Consider the following 24,734-nt stretch of genomic DNA (forward strand, 5'->3'; position numbering starts at 1 on the left):
TTGGATGGTCCCTATAGTCCTCTTACACACACACACACACACACACACACACACATATGTGTGTGTGTGTTTTAATTTTTTTCTTTTTTAAAAAATTTTAATCATAAAAGTATTTTATTATATTCTAGTTACATGTAGAAATGGTTTTCAACATATGATTCTATAAGATTTCTAGTTTCAAATTTTTCTCCCTCCCTCCACTTCCTCCCCCCTCCCCAAGACAGCAAGCAATCTGATCTAGGTTATATATGCACAATCACATTAAACATATTTCTGCATTAGTCATGCTGTAAAAGAAGGGAAAACCTCAAAAAAGAAAAGAAAAGGTAGAAATAGTATGGCTTAATCTGCATCTAGATTCCACAGTTCTTTTTTCTGGATTTGGGAAGCATTTTCCATCATGAGTTTTGGTGGGTTTTTTATTCTATTCTCGTTTTTCATTGGCAGGTATGGAAGAAGGAGTAATCAAGGGATATACTGAAAGCACAAATTTATCCATAATCGTATTTCATTCTTAGGGTGTAAGTGGAAGAGGTAGCTAGAGTGCTGAACCTGGAGTCAGGAAGACCTGAATTGAAATTCAGCCTCAGATCCTGGGCAAGTCACTTCCATATGCCTCATTTTCTCAACTGTAAATCTAGAATAATAATAATACCTACCTCCTAGGACTGTTGTGAGAATGCAATGAGATAATATTTGTAAACTTACTTTACAAACCTTAAGGTGCTATTTGAATGCTAGCTTTTATTATTTTAAATTTTCAGTTGTCAGAATCAATTTATTAAGCTTAGAACTTTCTCAGTACCTTAAAAACTAGCCTGATAGAATTAAAGACCTAATGCAGCATACAAATGTGAACTCTTTGCATATATATGCATATATATATGTATGTGTGTTTATATATGTGGGTGTATATATGCATATATGTATGTATATATGTGTGTATATACATATGTATTTTATCCTCAGTCTCAGGGCTATTTTACAAACACTTCAAACTTTACCAGGTCTCTCTCATCCATAAGTCAACTAATGTCGAATGTCTTTTACATGTAACAAAGCAAAATATAGGCAAAAGATAACTGGTTTTCAGATTGTCATATAAAGCCTCTTTCTGAATAGCTCAGAACCTGTTACAGACATTAACTGACTCATTATCTCCAGCATTCTTATATGTTAGAATGATAAAAAAAAATCCTAGGACAGGATCTCCAAGAAGTCACCCTGCCTAGTCCCTAACACTCAAGCAATACCACTTTTAAGCAATTCTAGACAAATGATTACCTCATCTTTTCTCCAAGAAAGAAGCATGTAGTACCTGGGAAAGTACGTTGGACCTGGAGTCAGGAGAGACCTGAGTTCAAATCCTGCCATTGCCAATTGTATGGAACTTTTTTTAAATAATGTTTTTCCTCGATTACATGTAAAGACAAATTTTAACATTCATTTTTTCCATAAAAATATTTTATTATTTTCCAGTTACATGTACAGATAGTTTTCAACATTTGTTTTTATAAGATTTCTAGTTTCAATTTTTTCTCCCTCCCTCCCTTCCCTCCCATCTCCCCAAGATGGCAAACAATCTGATATAGGTTATATATGTATAATCACATTAAACATATTTCTGCATCAGTCATGCTGTGCAAGAAGAATCAGAGCAAAAAAGAAAAACCTCAAAGAAGAAAAACAAACAAAAAAAAGAAATAGTATGGTTCAATCTGCATCTAGATTCCATAGTTCTTTTTTTTTCTGGATTTGGAGAACATTTTCCATCATGAGTCCTTTGGAACTATCTTGGACCATTGTATTGCTGAGAAGAGTCAAGTCTATCACAGTTGATCAACACACAATGTTGTTGATACTGTGTACAATGTTCTCCTGGTTCTGCTCATTTCACTCAGCTTCAGTTCATCAGGTTTCTCTGAAATCTGCCTGCTAATCGTTTCTTACAGCACAATAGTATTCCATTACATTTATATACCACAATTTGTTAAACCATTCCCCAATTCATGGCCATCCCCTCAATTTTCAATTCTTTGACACCACAAAAAGAGATATTATAAATATATTTTTTTTACAAACAGCTTTCTTTCTCTCTCTCTCTCTCTCTCTCTCTCTCTCTCTCTCTCTCTCTCTCTCTCTCTCTCTCTCTCTCTCTCTTTCTCTCTCTTAAAAATCTCTTTGGAATACAGACCTAACAGTGGTATTGCTGGGTCAAAGGGTATGCTCAGTTTTATAGCCCTTTGGGCATTGTTCCAAATTACTCTCCAGAATGGCTGGATCAGTTCACAACTTGTATGGATCTTTCTGAGCCTAAATTGCTTCATTTGGAAAACTGGGGAGAGGAGTAACACCCATCTGTGCTTACTTCACAAGGCTATTGTGAGAATCAAATGAGTTCATATATGTAAAGGCACTTTAGAAACCTTCAAGCGCATAAATGTTAGCTATCATTACTATTATTTTTACTTACTTGACAAAGTCGTTGCAGGGATCAAATGAGATAATGTCTGTAAAGTGCTTTGCAAAGCTTAAAGTGCTATATACACGTCAGCTATTTTCATTATCCTTTTAAAATCCTACAACTTCTCTCTTCCCTAATAATTTTCCTGTCAGAAAATGCTTTCCTATGCCTACAGTAGATTGTTGGGTACTTCTGTGGCTATTAGATGAAGAATCTGAGTCACTGAAAGGTTGAGTTTCCCAAGGTCACATTGTAATTCTGGTCCCACGTGTAATCAAACTTCTTCATCTTCCATTCCCTCCCTAACCAGTCCATCAGCTGGATCTATAGAGCATGTGTTAGTCACTTCCCGAATCATTCCTATTGAGCTCAGTGAAAATTCTCTCTAAATAAGGAAGGGAAAGCAGCCCCAGGTATCAGCTATAGGAAGAGTGCATATGAAAAGACCCCTTTTCCCACATGAGTAATGAGTCAAGGCCAAGAACATTTGTTCAACTACTGCAATGTAAAACAAGAGCATTTTCCCCAGCTGCTACACAATCTAAACGTTCCGTTCTGTTACTAAACAATTCCTTTAACACACAAACTAAAAATAAAGTCCCCACATTAATGCAAACATCTCACGAGCCAAATAAGAAGCCTCCTGCCAAATTTATCAGAGTTAGAGGAAAATTGTGTCAGACCTGCCTGCCTGAGAGAATATTGGATCATCACTCAGTAGGCGGTATAAGTAAGGGTACTGTCCTCTGCTGATGCAGGATGGGGGTGGGGGGGAATGAGTAATAACTCAGTAGCTTAGGAAATACATTTTTTCTTCTATAGTTAGCAATATATGACTCACTCCAACTCTCCAGATACTTGCTGCATGAATGATTCAAAATCCCACTGAAAAAAGAGACACAAATCAGTCCTTTTCCTGCCGGCCTATCTTATCCAAATTATCCCCTTGCTTACTTCAAAGGAGAGAGCCTTGGACCATTCTGATTTGATTCTTACGGGACGTTTTAATTAATCTAAGTGTTGGCACGCCACAAGCATTCTGATACTGTATATATATAGTAATTAACTCGGAAAACAACTAAGAAACAACTGTCCCCTCTAAGAAATGCCATGAGGCCTCTAGTAGTGCCTGAGAACAGGAAATAATCAATATCTAATCTGCTACTGTTAGAGAAGCTGGTTTAGGAAAATGACTTTGCTTTATTATCAACCCAGTGACTTTTACTCAATTAATTTCCAATTGGAATGTAAATCAGCTGAACAGGAATGACTCAAAAGATAAGGATAAGCACTTAAGACAGGGTATGTTCATTCAGTCATTTATTCGACAGATTTTTATTAAGCACCTAAAGAGCACTCTGCAGTCTGGAAGACATGAGTTCAAATACAGCCTTAGACACTTACTAGCTATGTGACACTGGGCAAGTCACTTAAACTACTGTTTGCCTCAGTTTCCTTATCTGTAAAATGGAGATAATAGCACCTAATCCCAGGATTGTTGTGGGGAGTAAATGAGATACTAATTATAAAGCACTTGACATAGTGTTTAGCATAATTCTATATGAGGCCTTTACTGACCCCATGCCCCCTCCATATGCTATTGCCTTACACCCCAAATTATGTTTTATATATGTGTGTGTGTGTGTAGTTATTTTCTGCATGTTCTGTGTATGGTGATATATGTACAGCACTATCTATCTCCTCTGACTATAAGCTCTCTGAGGACTGAAATCTGTCGCTTTCACTTTTGTCTCTGTATTTCCAGTGCCTGGCACACAATATACTAGTGGATTGATCACTTGGTTGATATGTTCAAGGCAGAGGCAGATTAATGGTCCACCCTATCCAGTATTACTCTCTGGACATTTTAAAGGAATGAATAGTGGTAGTTACCTTTCATAAGGTTAGGAATACATCCCAAGCATCCTAAAATTCTTTTTGATAATCCATCATATTATAGGACCACTGAATTTCAAGAGTTAGAAGGGCTATCTATTCCAGCACATACTTGATAAAAGATCTTCTATGAAACACCTGAGAAGTAAACTCCAGCCATTGCTTAAAGAGCATGACTCCACTCTGTTGAAGCAGACTATTCCATTTTTTCCTAACTCTACTTGTTAGGAAGTGTTTCCTTAATGTCAAGCCTAAATTGACTCTTTGACGACTTCCACCCATTGCTCCTAGTTTTGTCCAATGGAAACAAAGGGGATGAATCTAATCCTTTTTTTATGACAGGGTCAAATCCTTAGAGATCATTGTGTTCTCTCCTCTCCACCCCACCCCCCAACACACACACCCTTTCCTTTAACTACACTCAGTTTCTTCATCTGACCCTCACCTGGAATGAATTCATGGCCATTCACCAGGCTTGTTGCCCTCCTCTTCTCCATCTTATCAATGCCAAGAACTGAACATGATAATCTATATGTAAACTGACCAGGAAGAAGTATATCCTGACTATAACTTCCTATTTTGAAGCTGTGTCTTTCTTAAGGCAGTCTCAAATCTCATTAGGTTTCTTGACTGCCATACCATACTATTAACTGAAATGGAGTTTGTAGTCAAGTAAGAACACCACCCTCATTCCTTCCAAATAATTTACACCTAGCCACACCTCCCCCATTTTGAAGCTGTAAAATTTATTTTAGCAGGGGACTCAATTGTAAGACTTTATACGGAGTAAAGCTTTGTTTAAATATATTTTATATATTCGATCTATTTCACCTCTTGGGACCCATTTTCATCATCAATAACATCTTTTTTGGGCAGCTAGGTGGCGCAGTGGATAGAGCACTGGCCCTGGAGTCAGGAGTACCTGAGTTCAAATCCAGCCTCAGACACTTAACACTTACTAGCTGTGTGACCTTGGGCAAGTTACTTAACCCCAATTGCCTCACTTAAAAAAATTTTTTAAAATAACATCTTTTTTTGTGGGGCAATGAGGGTTAAGTGACTTGCCCAGGGTTACACAGCTAGTAAGTGTCAGTGTCTGAGGCTGGATTTGAACTCAGGTCTTCCTGAATCCAGAACTGGTGCTCTATCCATTGTGCCACCTAGCTGCCCCCATCAATAACATCTTAATTCTTTTTTTTTGGTTTTTTTTTTTAGTGAGGCAATTGGGGTTAAGTGACTTGCCCAGGGTCACACAGCTAGTAAGTGTTAAGTGTCTCAGGCCGGATTTGAACTCAGGTACTCCTGACTCCAGGGCTGGTGCTCTATCCACTGCGCCACCTAGCTGCCCCAACATCTTAATTCTTAATACTCAATGGGCTGAGGAAGTGAAAACTGAATTAAAGATGAATTTGGAAAGAGTGGCTAAACCAGATCAAGTGAACACAGAAAAATATCTGTCCCTCATCTCACCCTGGCAAGGTGCTGGTGCCTTCCCCCAATTGCCTTGTATTTATTAGTAATGGTCATACCTTGGAGATATTGTGGATTTGGTTCCAGAACACTGTAATAAAGCAAGTATCACAATAAGGAGAGTCACACCACTTTTTTGGTTTCTCATTACATATAAAAGTTATGTTTACACTATGCTGTAGTCTACTAAGTGTATATAGTATTATGTCTAAAAACATGTACATACCTTAATTTTTATTTGTGTGTGTGTGTGTGTGTGTGTGTGTGTGTGAGAGAGAGAGAGAGAGAGAGAGAGAGGCAATTGGGATTAAGTGACTTGCCCAGGGTCACACAGCTAGTAAGTGTGTTAAGTGTCTGAGGCCCGATTTGAACTCAGGTACTCCTGACTCCAGGGCCAGTGCTCTAGCCACTGCACCACCTAGCTGCCCCTACATACCTTAATTTAAAAATACTTTATTGCTAAAAAATGCTAACCAACGTCTTAGCCTTCGGTGAGTCAATCTTTTTGTTGGTGGAGGGTCTTGTCTCAATTGTTGATGGCTGCTCAGGGTAGTGGTTGCTGAAGGTTGGGGTGGTTGTATCAATTTCTTAAAGTAAGACAATAATGAAGGTTTCCACGTGGATTGACCCTTTCATTTAAACACTTAAGAGGCCATCATGGGGTTATTAGTTGGACTAATTTCAATATTGTGTCTCAGGGAATAGGGAGGACTAAGGAGAGGGAGAGAGATAAGGAATGGAAGGTCAGTGGAGTAGTCAGAACACACACAACATTTATTCATTAAGTTTTCCAACTTGTATGGATGCATTTCATGATGCTCCAAAACAATTGCAATAGTAACATCAACGATCACAGATGACAGATATAATCATATTTTTTAAAAGTTTGAAATATTGCAAGAATTACCAAAATGTGACACAGAGATGATGTAAGAACATGCTATCGGGGAAATGGTGCTGATAGTCTTGTTCAATGCAGGGTGGATACAAACCTTCAATTTGTAAAAAACACAATATTTATGAAAGGCAACAAAACAAAGCACAATAAAAGAAGGTATGCTTGTATTTAATTATGGATATGCATGCACATGGGAGATGTCTTGTTGGATAAAAGCCTTTAAGGTGACATTTTTCTCTACCAAATAAATGCCTTTTTACAATCAACAAGTAAGCACTGTGAGATCTTGCATTCTCTGTACCCTTCAGGTAATTGTGTGACTATAAAGATGGGATTGGCTGTAAAATATTATTAGTTAAAACCTATTTGTTCTCTTCTCATACCTTCAAACAGAATTTCTTTCTTTGATATTCTTACTAATATCAAGCAAAACATAAAGTAAGAAGATATACAAGCTAAAGGTATTTGCCACCATCTGGGAGAATGTCTAGTACAGAATACAAATGGAAGATAATGAGTTCTTCCCAGGTCTTCAGATGATGAGTTCTTCCAGATGTTCTCTTGCATATGGTCCCTTCTCTCCTCTGATATTGCCATCACTCTGGTACAGACCTTTATCAACTCACACCTAGAATATTTCAATAGCTTTCTGGTTGGGCATCCTGCCACATGTCTCTCCACGCTCTAATACTCAGCTGTCAAAGCAATCTTAAAACACAGGTCTGATCGTGTCATTTTTCTACTCTATTGGTTCCCTGTACCCTCCAGGATCAAATATAAAATTCTTTGTTTAGCATTCAAAATCTTTTATGACCTGTCCCCCTGTCCCCAACCTTTCCAGTTTACTTATACTTTACTCTCTCCCATCTCCCATATACTCCGGTGATCTACTGGCACTGGCCTCCTGGCTATTCCTCCAACAAGACATTCCATCCCCTGACTGTGGGCATTTTCACTTTCTAATTCTTTCTTTCCTCACCTCTGCCTCCTTGCCCACTTGGTTCCCTCCAAGTCCCAAAGAAAATCCCACATTCTATATGGAAGAAGCCTTTCCTGATCCCCCCTTAATTCTAGTGCCTTCCCTCTGTCATTTATTTCCAATTTATTCTGTGTGTGGCTTGTCTGTACATAGTCTGCGTTTTACGGCTTCCCTATTAGACTGTGAGCTCCTTGAGAGTAGGGATTGTCTTTTTCATTTCTTTGTATCCTCAGAATTTAGCTCAGTGCCTGGTACATAATAGTCACTTTTTTAAAGCTTATTGACCAGCTAAAGATGACATTGGGCTGAGTGCATCAAGCCCTAGAATATTATAATCTCCCAAATGGGATACATAATCCTTCAAAAGAGTTTAGCCTAGGTATCCACACAAGAAAAACCAAATTGTTGAAGCATGCCTATTATTTAGAATGTGATATAAAGTTGAGTGGACAACCTATGGACCTAATCCATCAGTAAATATACTGTGGCTACACAATCCAGAAAGATAATGACCTGACTTTAGAATTGAATTATAAGAAGTATAGAATAGAATTTGGGAAATTTGGTACTGCTTGGGATAATCCAAAGTTCTCCTTGAAACAATGTCCCATCTCTTTAACATCAATATTCTTCTAGTGTTACTGTATGACTGTGAGTCATGGAATACTGAAGTTTCTGAAGAAATATGGTAGGGTCACAAAAAGGGCAATAAAAAGGAGTATGATGTGCACAAGTCATCTGCAGAATATTATTAATGGAGAATTGCCAGGAAACAGCATAAAAGTTATCATCACAGAGATCTGTGACTGGTAAAGGAGATGAGCTGTTTAAGTAGCAAAAAAAAAAATAGGTATTACTGATGAAGAGTCCCCATGAGCTATTTGGTACCCGTGTAATTTCAGGAAATGTAGAGGACCTCCAAGCATGGTGGATGAATTCCCCAGTCAAACATTTATGGAATAACATGGACAAGAGTCATCCACAATGAGAAGGCATACATGGATTACAATCTCCAGCATTAGAAGGAGCATCCCCATTGATGAGATCATAGATCTATGGAAAGAGATATTATATGACTACAAATCATGGACTGCCTTAGCTGCCAAAGAATCAAAAATGCATGTCACACAAATAGCAATGAAAAGATGCCTAAAGGGCATAAGTAGATTGTAGCATCTTACCAGTGATGATTTGCAAACAAAATAATAATTAATAATAGCAATAATAATAACTAAAATGTATATAATACCTACTATGTGCCAAGCACTGTGCTGGCAGTTGACAATTATTATTTCATTTGCTCCTCACAACAGCCCTGGGAATGCTGTTATTATCTCTATTTTACAGATGAGGAAACTGAGACAAAAAGAGATTAAGTAACTTATCCAGGGTCACACAACTTGTAAGTGTTTGATGCAGGATTTGAACTTGGGTCTTATGAACTCCAGGCCCTTCATTCTATCTATTGCACTGCCTAGCTGTCACAAGAAATAGAGGTATCATCTGGGAAATGATTATTAGAAGAGGTGGGCAAATCAGATATCGGGAACAAAAAATGAGAGATTGAGTGCTGCATTTGCCCATATCTCAAAAAACCCTATTGAAAGGCTCCCAGCAAGAAGAATTGCTCATAAGATAGGTTATTCTTGGAGCTAGAACCCAACTTCAGTCAGTGACTTCATTGAAATATTAAAGTATTTTATATGGAAATGTGAATCCCTTAACATCAAAAGGTTCTTTGTCATGTAATGTATACATGTATGTGAAATATTATATACTGTTAATGGGAAAATGCTCTATATTGTTCAGTGGAAAGCACATTATCTCAGGTTTGGATGGGCCCTTAAAAGACTAGCTAAAACAATACTTTAAGACCTTGCAATTGATTAATAAATTTCTAAGTAACAAGAGTGAGGTGTTCTGGCTATCTATCTTCCCTTGTTTACCTGCCACTACATCCCTCTTTGGACTTTCCTTGGGGGATAAAACTGAGGGTGAGATGCAAATTTGGTAGCCTCAAAATGTCAAATAACCTTTGACCAGATATTTTAATCATCTTAAACCCGGCTTAGACATTAGGGGAAGATCATGGGAGGATCCAAGTTCCCTAAGGCACCTAGGAGGCTAGGTTGATTCTCCAAAATGCCAAGCTCAATTCATGGCTCCTGAGTGGAAAACCCAAACATCAATGTTGACTCATTCCTCCCTGGCTCTATGTCTAGTCACCCTCAAGATATCACCCTTCTGATGTCATTGATCCTCTTTGAGAATGAAGCACAAAGGGCAGCTAGGTAGTGCAGTGGATAGAGCTCTGGCCCTGGAGTCAGGAGGACCTGAGTTCAAATCTGGCTTCAGACACTTGACACTTACTAGCTGTGTGACCTTGGGCAAGTCACTTAACCCTCATTGCCTGCAAAAAAAAAAGAGAGAGAGAGAGAATGAAGAAGAAACAACAACAGTAAACCTCTAGATCCTGACCATTTTTCCTTTTCGGTGTCTCTCCTATCCATTTATTCCTTTCCACTCCTTAGTTCTAGCCTTTATCGCTTCAAGCCTGAACTATGGCAAATGCCTTTTATAGGTGGGCTCTTAGCCTCTAGCCTCTCCCTACTCCAATCCATCCTGCACATAACCATCAGAGAAATCTTCTTACAGTACTTCTGACCATGTCACCTACTCAAAAACATTCACTAGCTCCACATTACCTACCAAATAAAGCCCAGATTCCTTAACTGGACATTCAAGGTGCTCTTCAAACTGTCTCCAATCTGCTTTTCCACATCTAGCTCCCTCTTCTCCCTTATACAAATCCTCAACTCCAGTCACACAGAACTATCCATTGTCTTCCTTGTATATCTTGCATTCTCCAGCCTTTTTGTCTTTCTTTTCATCAGTCTTCTTGCCTAAAAAAAAATCTCCTGCCTTCCTTTTTGCATATTAAAATCCTCTGATTGGGGCAGCTAGGTGACGCAGTGAATAGAACACCGGCCCTGGATTCAGGAGTACCTGAGTTCAAATCCAGCCTCAGACACTTGACACTTACTAGCTATGTGACCCTGGGCAAGTCACTTAACCCCCATTGCCTGGCCAAAAAAAAAAAAATCCTATGATTCCTATATTCTGTCTTATTAGATCTAGAAGATAGAGGTCTTTTATGATGATGATGATGATGAATAACATGTATATAGCTTTTTAAGGTTTATAAAGAATTCTGCAAATATCATCTCATTTTACCTTCATAGAAACTCAGGGAAGTAAGTGCTATAATAACCCCCATTTCACAGATGAGGAAACTGAGCCAGAGATTAAGTGATTTGAATCACATAGTTAGTAAGCATCTGAGACAGGATTTGAACTCAGATCTTCTAGAGTTCAAGTCCAGTGCTCTATCCACAGAGCCACCTATCTCACATGAGATATGTGTAAAGCACTCAGCACAGTGCTAGCACATCATAGACATTGTTTTTCAGTTGTTACACATTTTATTATAGTTATGTTCCTTCAGGGCCCACTTCAAGTCAACTCCAATATGGATCCTTATGAAATTGCCCTAGCCCGTTGTTTTCACTTCTTCCTCAGAGCTCCTGTAGCCTTTATTGTTTTTCTAGTAATGAGGTATGTATTTTTATATCCATATTCCTTCTCTTCAACAAGATGGTAATTTCCTCAAGAATGAGGTCCATGTTTTGCATTTCTTTGTTGCTCTGAGCCCACCACAGTGGTGGGAACATCATAGACATTTAATAAATGTTTGTTCCCTTCCCATTCCTAGCTGCCTCATTAGTCCAATATCTTCATATTATAGATGAGGAAATAGAAGCCCTCAGAAATCAGTGGACTGACTCAATTTCATAAAGGGAATAAAGGACAGAGCTAGAATTTGAACTCAAATTCCACTCTTCTTGCCATTATGCTGTGCTAATTCTCAGGGACCTTCTGACTATCTGGAAGGTATGCATGGGAAACCTTAGTCTTGTGATGACATTTGGTTTGATCAAGCTACAAGCAGTTGCTAAAAAATTATTGAGTCTCTAATGTCTATGAGGCATCATTCCCTATGCTAGGTGCCCCTCAGAACTCCTACTGCATTCATTGTTATAGTAGTCATTTTTGTATGGTACCACATTTTTGTAGTAGTATTTTGGGGGACAGTAGACAGGCTGGACCTGGAGTCAAGAAAAGACTCATCTTCCTGAATTCAAATCCAGCCTCAGACACCTCAGTTTTCTCAGCTGTAAAATGAGCGGGAGAAAGAAATAGCAAACCACTCCAGTATTTTTGCCAAGAAATCCCCAAAGGGGTTCATGAAGAGTCAGACACAAATGAAATGCCTGAACAATAACAACATATGGGGGGGGCATTTACGACAATTTTTTTGCATATTGTCTTCTTCAGATAAGGACTATGTGTTTGCCTTTCTTTGTATCCCCGCACTTAGCACAGTGTGTGGTAGATTAGAAATACTTTAAATGCATGTTAACTGGTTGACACTTAGGCCTTTATCTTTTCCATTATAAGCACTTTGAGGGCAGGGATAAAGTCATATTTCTCAGCATCTAGCATAGGGAATGATGCCTCATAGACATTAGAGACTCAGTAATTTTTTAGCAACTGCTTGTAGCTTGACTAAACCAAATGTCATCACAAGACTAAGGTTTCCCATGCATACCTAGAATTGGTTTTATCTATTCATAATATTTCGGGGAGTCCCTCAATTTGCCATGTTGGAGGTATACAGAGCAGAGTCTTCTAAAGGTCATCTACCATCCCTGTGTCCCATTCATAGGCATATACCAAAACGATCCCTTTTGGAAAACAGCCAACTACTCTACAACATAGCTAGTCACTTGTTATGATTAAATTTAGTCTGAGCCAGTGATTTTTAACCTATTTTGTGTCAGAGATCCTCTTTGTAAGTCTGGTGAAGTCTATTGATCTCCTTATCAGAATGATGTTTTTAAATCCATCAAATAAAGTACATAGACTTACAAAGAAAATCAATTATACTGAAATACAGTTGTCAAAAATGTTTTTAAGTTCAGGGACCCCAAGCTAAGAACCCTTGGATGACACTCACCACTTCTGTGAAGGCTTTTGAAGTTTGGTTTCAAAGATGTCTTGACTTGCACATGAATTGGTTTTAAGTGAGGCAGAGCTGCAGTCATCAGCCTCACTCTCTCTTCCAGAGTCATTCAAGTCCAGTGTTTACAAAATTAAAGACTATCGGTGATGGCCCAGGATGTACTTAATGACCTTAGTGCCTTAGATGTCTTACCAAGCTCTATTCACTCCATAGCACCTGTTTCAGCTGTCTTCATGGCCATTGGAACAAATTATTCTCATCAGCCCATTTGTCAGGAGAAATCTTCACATGCTTGAGTTAGACATCCCCCTAACTCACTACTGAGTTTGAGCCCGGTTGGTTATCCTCAACCTGGTTTGGCCCATCTACCAAGATGATTTACTGGAGTGTGACCACTGCACATTCTACAGCTTCTTAAAGCCACAGGTGAGAGTTGAATGCCAGGTAGACACCAAAGGTAGGTGAGCAATTATAAACAGGGCCCAGCAAGCCCTCACACCAGAGGTGCTAGTCCTTCCTAAACACCTGATACATTCCATAGCTAATTAAACACAGAGCCAGGACTAGAACCAAAACTAAATCTTACATTAGTGTCCTTTGCTCTGAAAATATTTATCACTACACAATATAAAGTATCATGATTATGCCCATTTGTTTGCAATATACCCTAACACAAACAGTATATGCTATGCTCTTGCTGTTAGCAATGAAGAATCAGGAACAAATCCCACATTTTATTGATAAGGGGATCAAGGCATTAAATAACACCACACTTAACCAATCTTAGCCTCAGTTTTATTATCTGTAAAATGAGGGGTTAAACTTCTGAGACCCTTCCAGTTCAAAGTCTATGATTCAGCATGAACAAAAAAGCTAGGCTCCCTCAGATTACAAGGCCTCAGTTATTCTCTCTTCTCACCCACACTGTCCTCACACAACCACCATCACCATTGGAAACAGCCCTGAGCAAGAGAATCTCAACATCTAGCTAATCTAAATATGCTCAAGCAAGTCAACAGTTTATGTTCTTACTCTGATTCAATAATCTGATTGGGTATAGTCAAGAAGGAGGCATTTTGAAGAGGCATGGGAGCCAGAATACCACATAGATGATTCATAAGTGGCTCCTTGGAAGGAAGACTTACTTCTCTCTCAATGGCCCAAGTCAAGGACCAAAGAAGGCTCTGATGAGGGAAACCTCATAACTAGCTAATCCTACATGCAATGGGACACTCCTGGCCAATAGAATAGAAAGTTTCTGATAAATTGGAATCAAAATAATATAGAGCAAGAGGGACCTCTTCCAATCTCTCAGTAAGCTCTGCACCAGACAGATGAAAGTGTCTGGTGTGTCCTCCTCTCTGGTTTCAATGATTTCCTCATTTCAGAGCTCTCTTTCTCAGCAATTGGGAACCTTTATTCTCCAGGGCTAAGAGAAACCCAGTTCCACATAGGATAATATGGATCAGGGAATGCCTATTTGCCAAACAAGGAGTGGTACACAAATGTTTCAGCATCCCCTTGTGTGTGTGTGTGTGTGTGTGTGTGTGTGTGTGTTTTCATCTTCCTTCCATGCAGGTCTACTAGATATAAATATCTAATCATTGAGCTGGCTCCAGGAGCAACATTCAGCCACCCGGCAGCCTCTTTATAAACATATAGCATCATTATCCTTGTCCTCAGGAGACTTTGCCATTTGGATGAATTTTTATGCAGAAATGTTTACACTGCCTGGGATAAATCTAGCAGTAGCTTCTTAATTTGCCCCACCTCAAATAGATCCACCTCCGCAGTGCTTAGATCTGTCCAAAGAGAGCAGGCAATGCCGGATTTGCCCTCCTTTTCTCTTTCACTGGAACCCTACGATCATTTACTGAGTCAGGAAAGGTTTCTGTGTAGGTGGAAGCAGTTGGCTTCAATGTGTCTGCCGTGCCTCTGTGTCAAACACATGGAATTTGAAGTTCAACCAGTCATTTACACAGCATGTAAGTGGAAGCCCTGACCTTTGGGACTGTTGAGTGAAGGAACGGATGAAACCAGTGTTTAAAAAATATCTCAGAGGTGAACATCAAACAACTAAAGACTTCCGGGGTGTGCTTTAATCATATCAATGGCTTTGTTTCAGCCTTGCTTTCTTGAATGCACCGTATGCCACATGGGCTTGAAAATCCAAACATTGGAAAAGGAAACCCCGGAGATGGCGAATGCAAATTTTCCACAGTGAACAACTGTCCCTGAAGCTGAGATCAAGGATATTCCATTCAACAATCATTTATGGAGCACATATTGCATGCCTGGAACTGTCTCTTGCTATTCATTCATTCTTTCAAAGAAGGATTTATTAAAAGCCCACTATGTGCTAGGCTCTGGCTCTCTGCTAGGAACTGGAAATTCAAAGACAAATTCAAATAGTTCCTGAATTCATGGAGGTTGCATTTCCTACTAAGGGCAAACGACGTGTACATGGATAAGTCAATATGAAACCAGGCTTTCAACTAAGGCTGGGGTGTTTCCATTCAGCTAATGAAGGGGATATCACTCCCCAGAGTGGTGGGGAGAAAGCTGAGAATGATGCCACATAAGAGATGAAGTTGTTTTGTTTTGTTTTGTTTTTGTAATAGAGACACATGTAGTTCCAGAAATTCTTCAGAAGAAACCCATGGTTCCAGAAAATCTTTAAGAGTGAATAAGAGCTACTCTCCAAATCCAGGGAAAAAAAAAAAGAACTATGGAATCTAAATGCAGATCGAACCATACTATTTCTATTGTTTTTTGTTGTTGTTTTTCTTTTTTGAGGTTTTTCCTTTTTGCTCTGATTCTTCTCTCATAACAGGACTGATGCAGAAATATGTTTAATGTGAGTGTACATATATAACCTATATCAGATTACTTGCTGTCTTGGGGAGGGGGGAGGGAGAGGAGGGGAGGGAGAAAAAATTGAAACTAGAAATCTTATAAAAACAAATGATGCGGGGCAGCTAGGTGGCGCAGTGGATAGAGCACCGGCCCTGGAGTCAGGAGTACCTGAGTTCAAATCCAGCCTTAGACACTTGATACTTACTAGCTGTGTGACCATGGGCAAGTCACTTAACCCCAATTGCCTCACCAAAAAAAAAAAAAAATGTTGAAAACTATCTCTAAATGTGACTGGAAAATAATAAAATATTTATGTGGAAAAAGAGTAAGAGTGAATAAGAGGAAGAGAGAGAAAAAGAGAAAGAGGGAGGAAGAAAGAGAATGGGAGATGGAGGGAGAGGAAAGAAAGGGAGAGAGAAGGAAAGAAGGAAAGAGAGAGAGACAGAAATTGGGACAGAGACAGAGAGAGAAAAAGAGAGAGCCTTTATCCAAGTCATTGATATAAAGCACCAAGTCAAGCATAGTTCCTTGGCATACACAATTGGAGACCTCCTGCCAACTTGATATTTAATCATTAATTTGACATTGATACTGACTCATTAATTTGACTCTGGCTATCAATTTCTAAATCCATTTGATTGCATTATCATCTAATCCATATCTCTCCATTTATTCTACAAGAATAGAATGAGATATATTATCCAAAGCTAAAACTAGGTAGTTTAGTAATCCTGTCTGAAAGAAAGAAGGAAAGAAAGAAAGAAAGAAAGAAAGAAAGAAAGAAAGAAAGAAAGAAAGAAAGAAAGAAAGAAAGAAGGAAAGAAAGAAAGAAAGAGAAAGAAAAAGAGAAATGAGGCTAGTCTGCCAGTAGACCTATTCTTATTAAAGCCATGCTAGCTCTTTATAATCATCACTTCCTTACCTAAATGTTAACCAAGAATCTCTTTAATGATCTGTTCTGGAAAGTGTTGAAAAGAAAAAGTAAAACTAGAAACTAGGCTGTAAAGAGTTTTCCACTCCAGACGAGGTAGTTAGTATTTTATTCTTGAGGCAATAAAGAGTAGTAGAGTTTCTTGAGCAAGTGAATCAGAACAGAGATCTAGGAATATCTGTTCAGCAGTTATATGGAGAATAGACCCCCACAAAAAAAGGTTTTTTCCTCTCCCCCCAGACTCTACAAATTTTTATCACATTGCCTCATATACCTTTAACCACTTTGTTGAGTATTCCTCCCTTTCCAATACTAATTATAATTCAATGAAATTTATAAAATGTTAAGCAAATATTTTATTGCTGCCTTATTTATGTTTGCTGTTGCTTACCAATGATCCTCCCTCAACCCCCTCATCCAACCCTGAGGTTGCTGGTAATGTTCTCTTGTGACAAAAAGTAAAAATTAAGGAAAACAAATCAATACATTGCCCATGCTTGACAATGTGTGTCTCACTCTGCACCTTTCTTTAGAGAGGAGGGATGTATGTGTTCTGTCAGTCCTCTGGTCAATATTGGACAATACATTAAATAAAATTTATAGTGTTTTTCAGTGTTATTTTCATTTATGTTATTTTGACAATTATATAATTGTTCTCTTGATTCTGCTTCATTTGCTCTTTAACAGTTCATATGGGCCTTCTCAATACTAGTCTTCATATTTTTTATTATTTATATCACACTAAGACCCCATTAAATTCATGTGCTACAATTTGTTCAGTCATTCCACAGCTAATGGGTACCCACTTTGTTTTCAGTTTTTTGCTGTCCCAAAAAGTGGTATGAGTATACACATACACTACATGCGTATATATACACATGTACATATGTGTACACATTATATGTGTATATACATATACACGTGTGTGTGTAACCATTTCCTCTGTCTTTGAGCTCACTGGAGTATATGTTCATAGTGATATATCATCACACATTTACTAAGCACCCTGAACAGGCAGAATACTCTCCTAGATTCTGGGGTTATGTAATAATAAGGTACAGTACCTACCCTCCTTGGGTTTCCAACCAATCCATGAGTGTTTAAATGAAATACATGGTACTTTGTGAGGTTCCAAGTAAGGAAGATCCTTTCCAACTAAGGGAAGTTGGAAAGTATAATTAGAATATCACCAAGGATGGTCTTGAGGAGAAACTGACACATACCCTGGATGCTGAAAGCTAAAACTTCAACAAACAGAGTGAGGTAGAGGAGGAAGAGGGCATTCTAGTGGTAGAGGTGAGGAAAAGTGTGGGAAAGCAGGGGATGAGTAAGAAGAAGGACATGGAATGTGGTCCAGGTTATAGAAAGTAACAGCAATTTTATTTAAAATGGTATCTGAAGCATGTAAAGGCATTTCTACAAAAATCATTACTCTATACCCTGCCCTTCACTGCTCAGTTTAATTCAAAATTTATCAAGCTTCTACTGAGTGTAAGACACTGTACTAGGAGCTGGGTATACAATGAATGAATCAATCAATGAATCAGTGAATGAATGGAAAAGCATTTATTAAGCACTTACTATGTGCCAAGTATTGAAAATTCAAATATAAAAAGTTAGATACTACCTGCTCTGAAGGGCAAATGGAAAGGCCTAGAAATCCTAAGAATTCATTGAGTGGGGTGTCTGCAAAGCCCAGGAATCAGCAGGTCAAATGGCAATACCAGGGAGCCTGGAGTGGGTATCATCAGAGCAAATGGTAAGGACCCAGAAGACCTTAGGATGAAATGGCAGTGTAAATGGTAAGCTTTCACAGTCTTCCATCTCATCAGAAAGGCTATAGTTGGTGATTCCCAGTTCATCCAAGCAGTGTGAGTAGACCTTGTTTACACAGTTCTTTAAGATTTACAAAGTGCTTTACAAATTTCATCCTCCTCATTTTAACCTCGTATCTCATTTTATCCTCACAGCAACCTTCCTGGAAGTTAGGTGCTATTATTATCCCCATTTTATGGATGAGAAAACTGAGAAAGGGAGAGTTTAAGTGATTTGACCAAGATCACACAGCTAGTGTCTGAGGTCTGATTGGAACTCAGGATTTCCCAACTCCAGGTCCAACACTCAATCGGCTGTACACTTAGGTGTCTCAACCCCAGCCATAATGGGGTCTAAGTGGCCCAAGGTTTAAGAAATGGGGTGGAGGGAAATCAAGGGGAAAGGGTGGCTCCGTTGGCAATTCTTATCATCAGCAAAACAGTCCTTATTCTCAAGAAAGTCATATTGTACTGGGAGGACACCAGTTCAGTCATTTCAATCTTATGCAACTCTGCATGACCTATTTGGGGTTTTCTTGGCAAGGATATTAGAGTGCTTTGCCATTTCCTTTTCCAGGTCATTTTACAGATGAGGAAACTGAGGCAAACAGGGTTAAGTGACTTGCCCAGGGTCACATAGCTAATAAGCATCTGAGGCTGGATATGAACTCATGAAGGTAAGTCTTCTAGACTTCAACTCCAACACTTTATCTACTGCATCACTAATAACCTACCTACAAATAAATAAATGCCAGGCATTTTGAGGAGGGAGAGAGCACTGACCCCTCAGGGGATCAAGAAAGTTTTGCTATCTATAAAGGATAATAACTTGTGTGGGGTTTTTTCCCATTAAAATAAGCATGGAGACTTTAAATTCAAACTGGTTAACAGATCAGTTTCTGAGACAATAATCACACACACTCAATGTTCCCATTTTCTTCCAGGAATAACCTGCCCTGAAATTAGCAAGAGAAGAAACAGGTAGGTGTGAATGAAATTATGAGACCTACGTGTTTTGACTCCACAGTAGACTCACAGTAGACGGGAGTAATTCATACATCCTTCCTGCATCCCACACACTACCAAGTTTCAGAAAATGACATCCAACTGGGCTCTAATAAATGTAATGTTCAGAGGTCATAATGCAATAAAAAAGTGCTTTCCCTACCACCAGCCAATTTATTTTACAACTTATGCCAAGAATGACCTACACTGAATTGCAAAATTGGAAAGTTTTGAAAACCTTTTTGAGTCCTTGAATCTCCCCGATCAGAGGGATGGAGGAAGGATGTTGGCCCTAAGTGGAAAAGAATTTCAAAGGCCCCAGGTCCATCTGTGCTTTGATTACTTTCTGTTTCTGTTCCCCCATTCAAGCCCACCTCTGGTACCTCATTATGGCCCAAAGGATTCTCAAAGACTGTGTCAGCAAATCAAAGACTCTGTAAAGTCCTACCACTGACTGCAGACCACGGAAAAGAATAAATAAGCTCTTTACTTAAAGAACTGGCCCACAGGACTATAATTTTGGGTTTGAGCCACAGCGATTCAGAGTATCATAGATCTAGCTCTTGGAGTCACTTTAAAGACCACCTAGTTCAACTCCCACATTTTACAGCTGAGGAAACTGAGGCCCAGAGAGGTGAAGGATTTTGCCTAAGATCATAGATCATAAGCCCCAAGGTCAGAATTTGAACCCAGAACTTCTAACTACAGAGTCAGTACTCTTTGTGCTAGACCCTGCCCCCCACCTCCCTAATTCATGAAAACTACCTGCTGAGGTAGATTGTGAATGGACTGGGATCTACAGGCATGAGGGAAGCACCTATACCTCTATAGTCATGGATGTTTTGAAATACTAAAGTTAGAGGACCCAGATTCAGATACTGGTCCTGCTACTTATAGGCTGTGTCACCTTGGGAAAGTCCCTTAACTTTTCTGGGCCTCAGTATTCTTATATGTAAAAATAATTTTCTTTTTGAGGCAAATGAGGTTAAGTGACTTGCCCAGGGTCACACAGCTAGTAGGTGTCAAGTGTCTGAGGTCGGATTTGAACTCAGGTCCTCCTGAATCCAGGGTGGGTGCTTTATCCACTGCACCACCTAGCTGCCCCCTAGTTTATTTTTACATATATTTAAAAAATCATTTTATGTTATGAATAAACCTGGAAGTAATATTTCCATCAGCTGCCCACTAGTACTTGGTTTGTCCATTCAATTTTTACTCAAGAACATAAAATGTTAGCTCCTTGAGAATAGGAACTGTTTCTTTTTTTTTTTTTTTTTGCAGGGCAGTGAGGGTTAAGTGACTTACCCAGGGTCACAGAGCTAGTGTCAAGTGTCTGAGGCTGGATTTGAACTCAGATCCTCCTGAATCCAGGGCTGGTGCTTTATGCTTTATCCACTGTGCCACCTAGCTGCTCCCTATTCTTTTTTTATAATAATGACAATGTCCTCAATGGACAGTCCTATAGTGAATGCTGTAGTGTCATGCCTCAAGCATTTATCTCTGAAGTTCAAATAAAATGGACAATTGAATAATTATCCAATGAATTTGAATAATCCCACCCCCTGGAATTGCCTAGAGGCAGCTAGGTGGTATAGTGGGTAGTATTGTGCCTGGAGTTAGGAAGACCTCACTTCAAAACTGGCCTCAGACACTAACGATCTGTGTGATCCTGGATGCTTTTTTTTTTTTAGCATCCAACAATTTCTCTTGTCCTGCCAGCATAAAAGTTAGTAGGGAATCAGCTCCCTTTGCCAGCTTTCTATTCAGGGCAGGTAGGTGACACAGTGGATAGAGTGATAGGCCTGGAGTCAGGAATACTCATCTTCTTAAGTTCAAAACCAGCTTCAGACACTTATTAGTCACTTAACCCTGTTTGTCTCAGTTCCTCATTTGTAAAATGAGCTAAAGAAGGAAATGGCAAAACCAGTATCTTTGACAAGAAAACCCCAAATGGGGTCATAAAGAGTTAGAAACAATTCAGAAATAACAACAATCACCACCACCCAGCTATCTAACACTGCTACCACCATCAGGATTCCTGAGAAAAGAAACATGGGTAAGTTGTACTCTGCAGAGGCAGAGGGAATGTCCATATAGCAGCTAAGATTCAAATCCTGGTCCTAGCCCTTTTTTTCCCCGGGTAACCTTAGAAAAGTTCTTCTTTGGGCCTTAATTTCCAGATGTGTAAAATGAAGAGGTTGGACTAAGAGATGTTCTCACAAGAGAATTCCCACTTCCACCACCAAACATCTCAAGTTTCCTTCCCTCAGGTAGCCCTCCTCTCTACCCCTCACCCCCACCAGATTTCTGACATTTCATTGGTTGTACATGATATGTCCAATAATAGGACATTCCAGAATGGACTAACAGCTTTCAGTGCTTTCTGATTAGATAGAAAATGTTTCTCCCCCTTTTCCCTTCCCACTTCCCATCTTTTTATTAATGTTTTGCTTGAAAGATGGTTATTTTTTAAATCAAATGCAGAAGAGGAAGAAGATACTGGAATATTAGTGGCAGATGTCATCTCATAAAAAGGTGAAAAATGGTGAAAGTAGAAACAAGTTTACAGAAAGCTTAGTAAGGATTTCATTTAAGGATGAAACTGAAGGGAGAACAACAAACAAAGGAAAAATGGAAAAGATCTGTCAAGATTTATTATGACAAACTTTTTTTTCCGTCAATGATAATAGAACCACATTTTAACTTTTACATCACAGTTCCAAATGTATCATCTGAAGAAGTACACACACACACACACACACACACACACACATCAAAGGAAAAGCCTCTGGATTAGACAAAGTATATGTAGAAGAACTCTGTACTGAAGGAATCACAATTTCAAGGGCATGGAGGATTTGCATCTCAAGATATCTGAAATAAGAACAGATGTTCCCTTCCTTTTCCTCATCAAATTTGCAGTTGAAACAATATGACAGATTCAGGATTCGAAAAAAGACCTTGACAGGTTCAAATATTGGACCTAAAAAAATATGAAATTTAATAGAGAAAAATGTGAGTCTAATACATGGGTATAGAAACTCTATTTCATAAGTACAAGACGGAAAAGGTATGGCTAGACAGTAGACCATCTGAAAAAGATGAGGGGTTTTAGTGGATTGTAAGTTCAATGTAAGTTACAGTGTGACATGGCAAACAAGAAAGCAAATAGGCTACACAAAGAGAGGAAAATCTAGAAGATGACAATGCTACTTACTATATTCTGAGCTGAACAAACCATATCTAGAGTATTGTGTTTACTTTTGAACATCAATAGAAAGGGATCAATTGGGAAATAGTTGGAGAAATCATGGTACATACATTTGATGGAATACTACCATGCTGTAAGAAATGATGACAGGGACAATTTCAATGAAAAGATTTGTATGAACGGACCCAAAGTGAAGTCAGCAGAACCCAGTGAACAATTTCTAGGATAACAACAATATTATAAAGACAACTTTGAAAGACTTGGGATTTCTGATCAACTTAATGATCAACTACAAGTCCAGAGGACTCAAGATGAAACATGCTACCTATCTCTGTATGGAAAGATGATGGCCTAAGAGTATGGATTGAGACATTTTTGGGACATGGACAATGTGGGAATTTGTTTTGCTTGGCTATACATGTTTGAAATGAGGGCCATATTTTTCTTGCTTTCTCAACTGGAGGAGAAGGAAAGTGAGAGGAATAAAATGTGGATCTCATATATGCATATATATAAACATAAATATGCACACACACATATTTATGTATATCTATGTCTATGTTTTTGAGAGAAAAGGAACAAGGATGATGAAAGTTCTAAAATCTATGCCATATGAGGATGAGAGAAATGAAACAAAAATGGAAAAGAGACATAGAGAAGATGTGATAGCTGTTTTTAGATATGGATCATAGGGTCATAAAATAAGAGCTTTAGAACAATGAGGGCATAAAGATGAGGAAACTGAGACCTAAAGAAGTTAAATGATTTGCCCAAAGTCACATAGATAGCAAGTGGCAGAGTCAGCATGCAAACTCACATGCCTTGCCTCCAGATCCAGCATCCTTCCCATTGTGCTATACAACTATGAAAAGGGGATTAGATTTGTTCTGCTTGACCCCAAGGTATGGAACTAAGGGCTATGGATGGAAATATCAGAGGGGCAAGTTGAAGGCAAGGAAAAGCCCAAACCATTAGAACTATCCAAAAATTTGTACATCAGTGACTTCTTTCTCCCTAACTGGAAGTATCCAATCAAAGGTGAATAATGATTCACAAGATATATTGCAGAAAGTATTCTTATCCAGGTACAGGGGGTAACAACAATATATATATAGTGCTTTAAGGTTTATCAAGAGTTTTACATTTGTTAACTCCTTTTATCGTTGTGACAGCCCTAAGAAGTAGGTATTATTACGATCCCCATTTTACAGATAAAGAATCTGAAGCAGACGAGGTGAAGTGGCTTGCCCGGGGTCACACAGCTAAGTCTGAGTAAAAATTTGAACTCAAGTTTTCCTTGAGCCAAGACCTGCTGTTACAAACAACATCACGCCTTAAAACCCTTCCAACACTAACATCTTGTGATACCAAATGTTAATTTTTTTTAATTGAGTATATTACTACTATTGAAAAAGGCAATGGAGAAAGCCATCAATGACTCCTGACTCATATACTTTCCCCATCTCTAGAAAATCATTATGAGAATGATCTATATAAGTCTGCAGGGCATCCTTGATGAAAGTATAAAAAGGGAATTGATAGGCTTTTGCAAATGATTCTCTACAGTAAACCACATCCTTATAATCACACAAGTCACTGAAAAGTACAAAGAATATAAGGTCTTACTATTTGTTATTTGTGGATTTTTTTAAAAAAGTTTGGAAATCAAAATGCCACTGTAAAAAGTTCTCCTAAAAGTTTCTCTCTCCCTCAAACTGCTTTCAAAGACCAATGCCATGACCAACCATGATTTCAGAAGACTGATGGATGATCTGGGTTACTCACCTTATGACAGAGAGATACCTAAGATGCAGAATGAGACACACACTCTGGGAATCTGTTTTGCTTAACTATGCATTTTTGCCAAGAGGATTTTGTTTTCCTTTCTTATTTTAATTGGAAGGGCTGAGAGAGAAAGAGAGAAGGGAAGGGAATAAGCATTCAAGTAACCCCTATTCTTGGCCAGGCGTTGTGCTAAATGCTTTATAAATATTTTCTCATTTTATCCTCACAACAACCCAATGAGATAGGTACTGATATTATACTCATTTTACTATTGAGGAAACTGAAGCAAACAAAAGTTAAATAACTTATATAGGAGCACACAGCCAGTAAGTGTCTGAGGTA

The sequence above is a fragment of the Dromiciops gliroides genome, chromosome 3, assembly GCF_019393635.1.
Source record: "Dromiciops gliroides isolate mDroGli1 chromosome 3, mDroGli1.pri, whole genome shotgun sequence".
Classification (NCBI taxonomy): domain Eukaryota; kingdom Metazoa; phylum Chordata; class Mammalia; order Microbiotheria; family Microbiotheriidae; genus Dromiciops; species Dromiciops gliroides.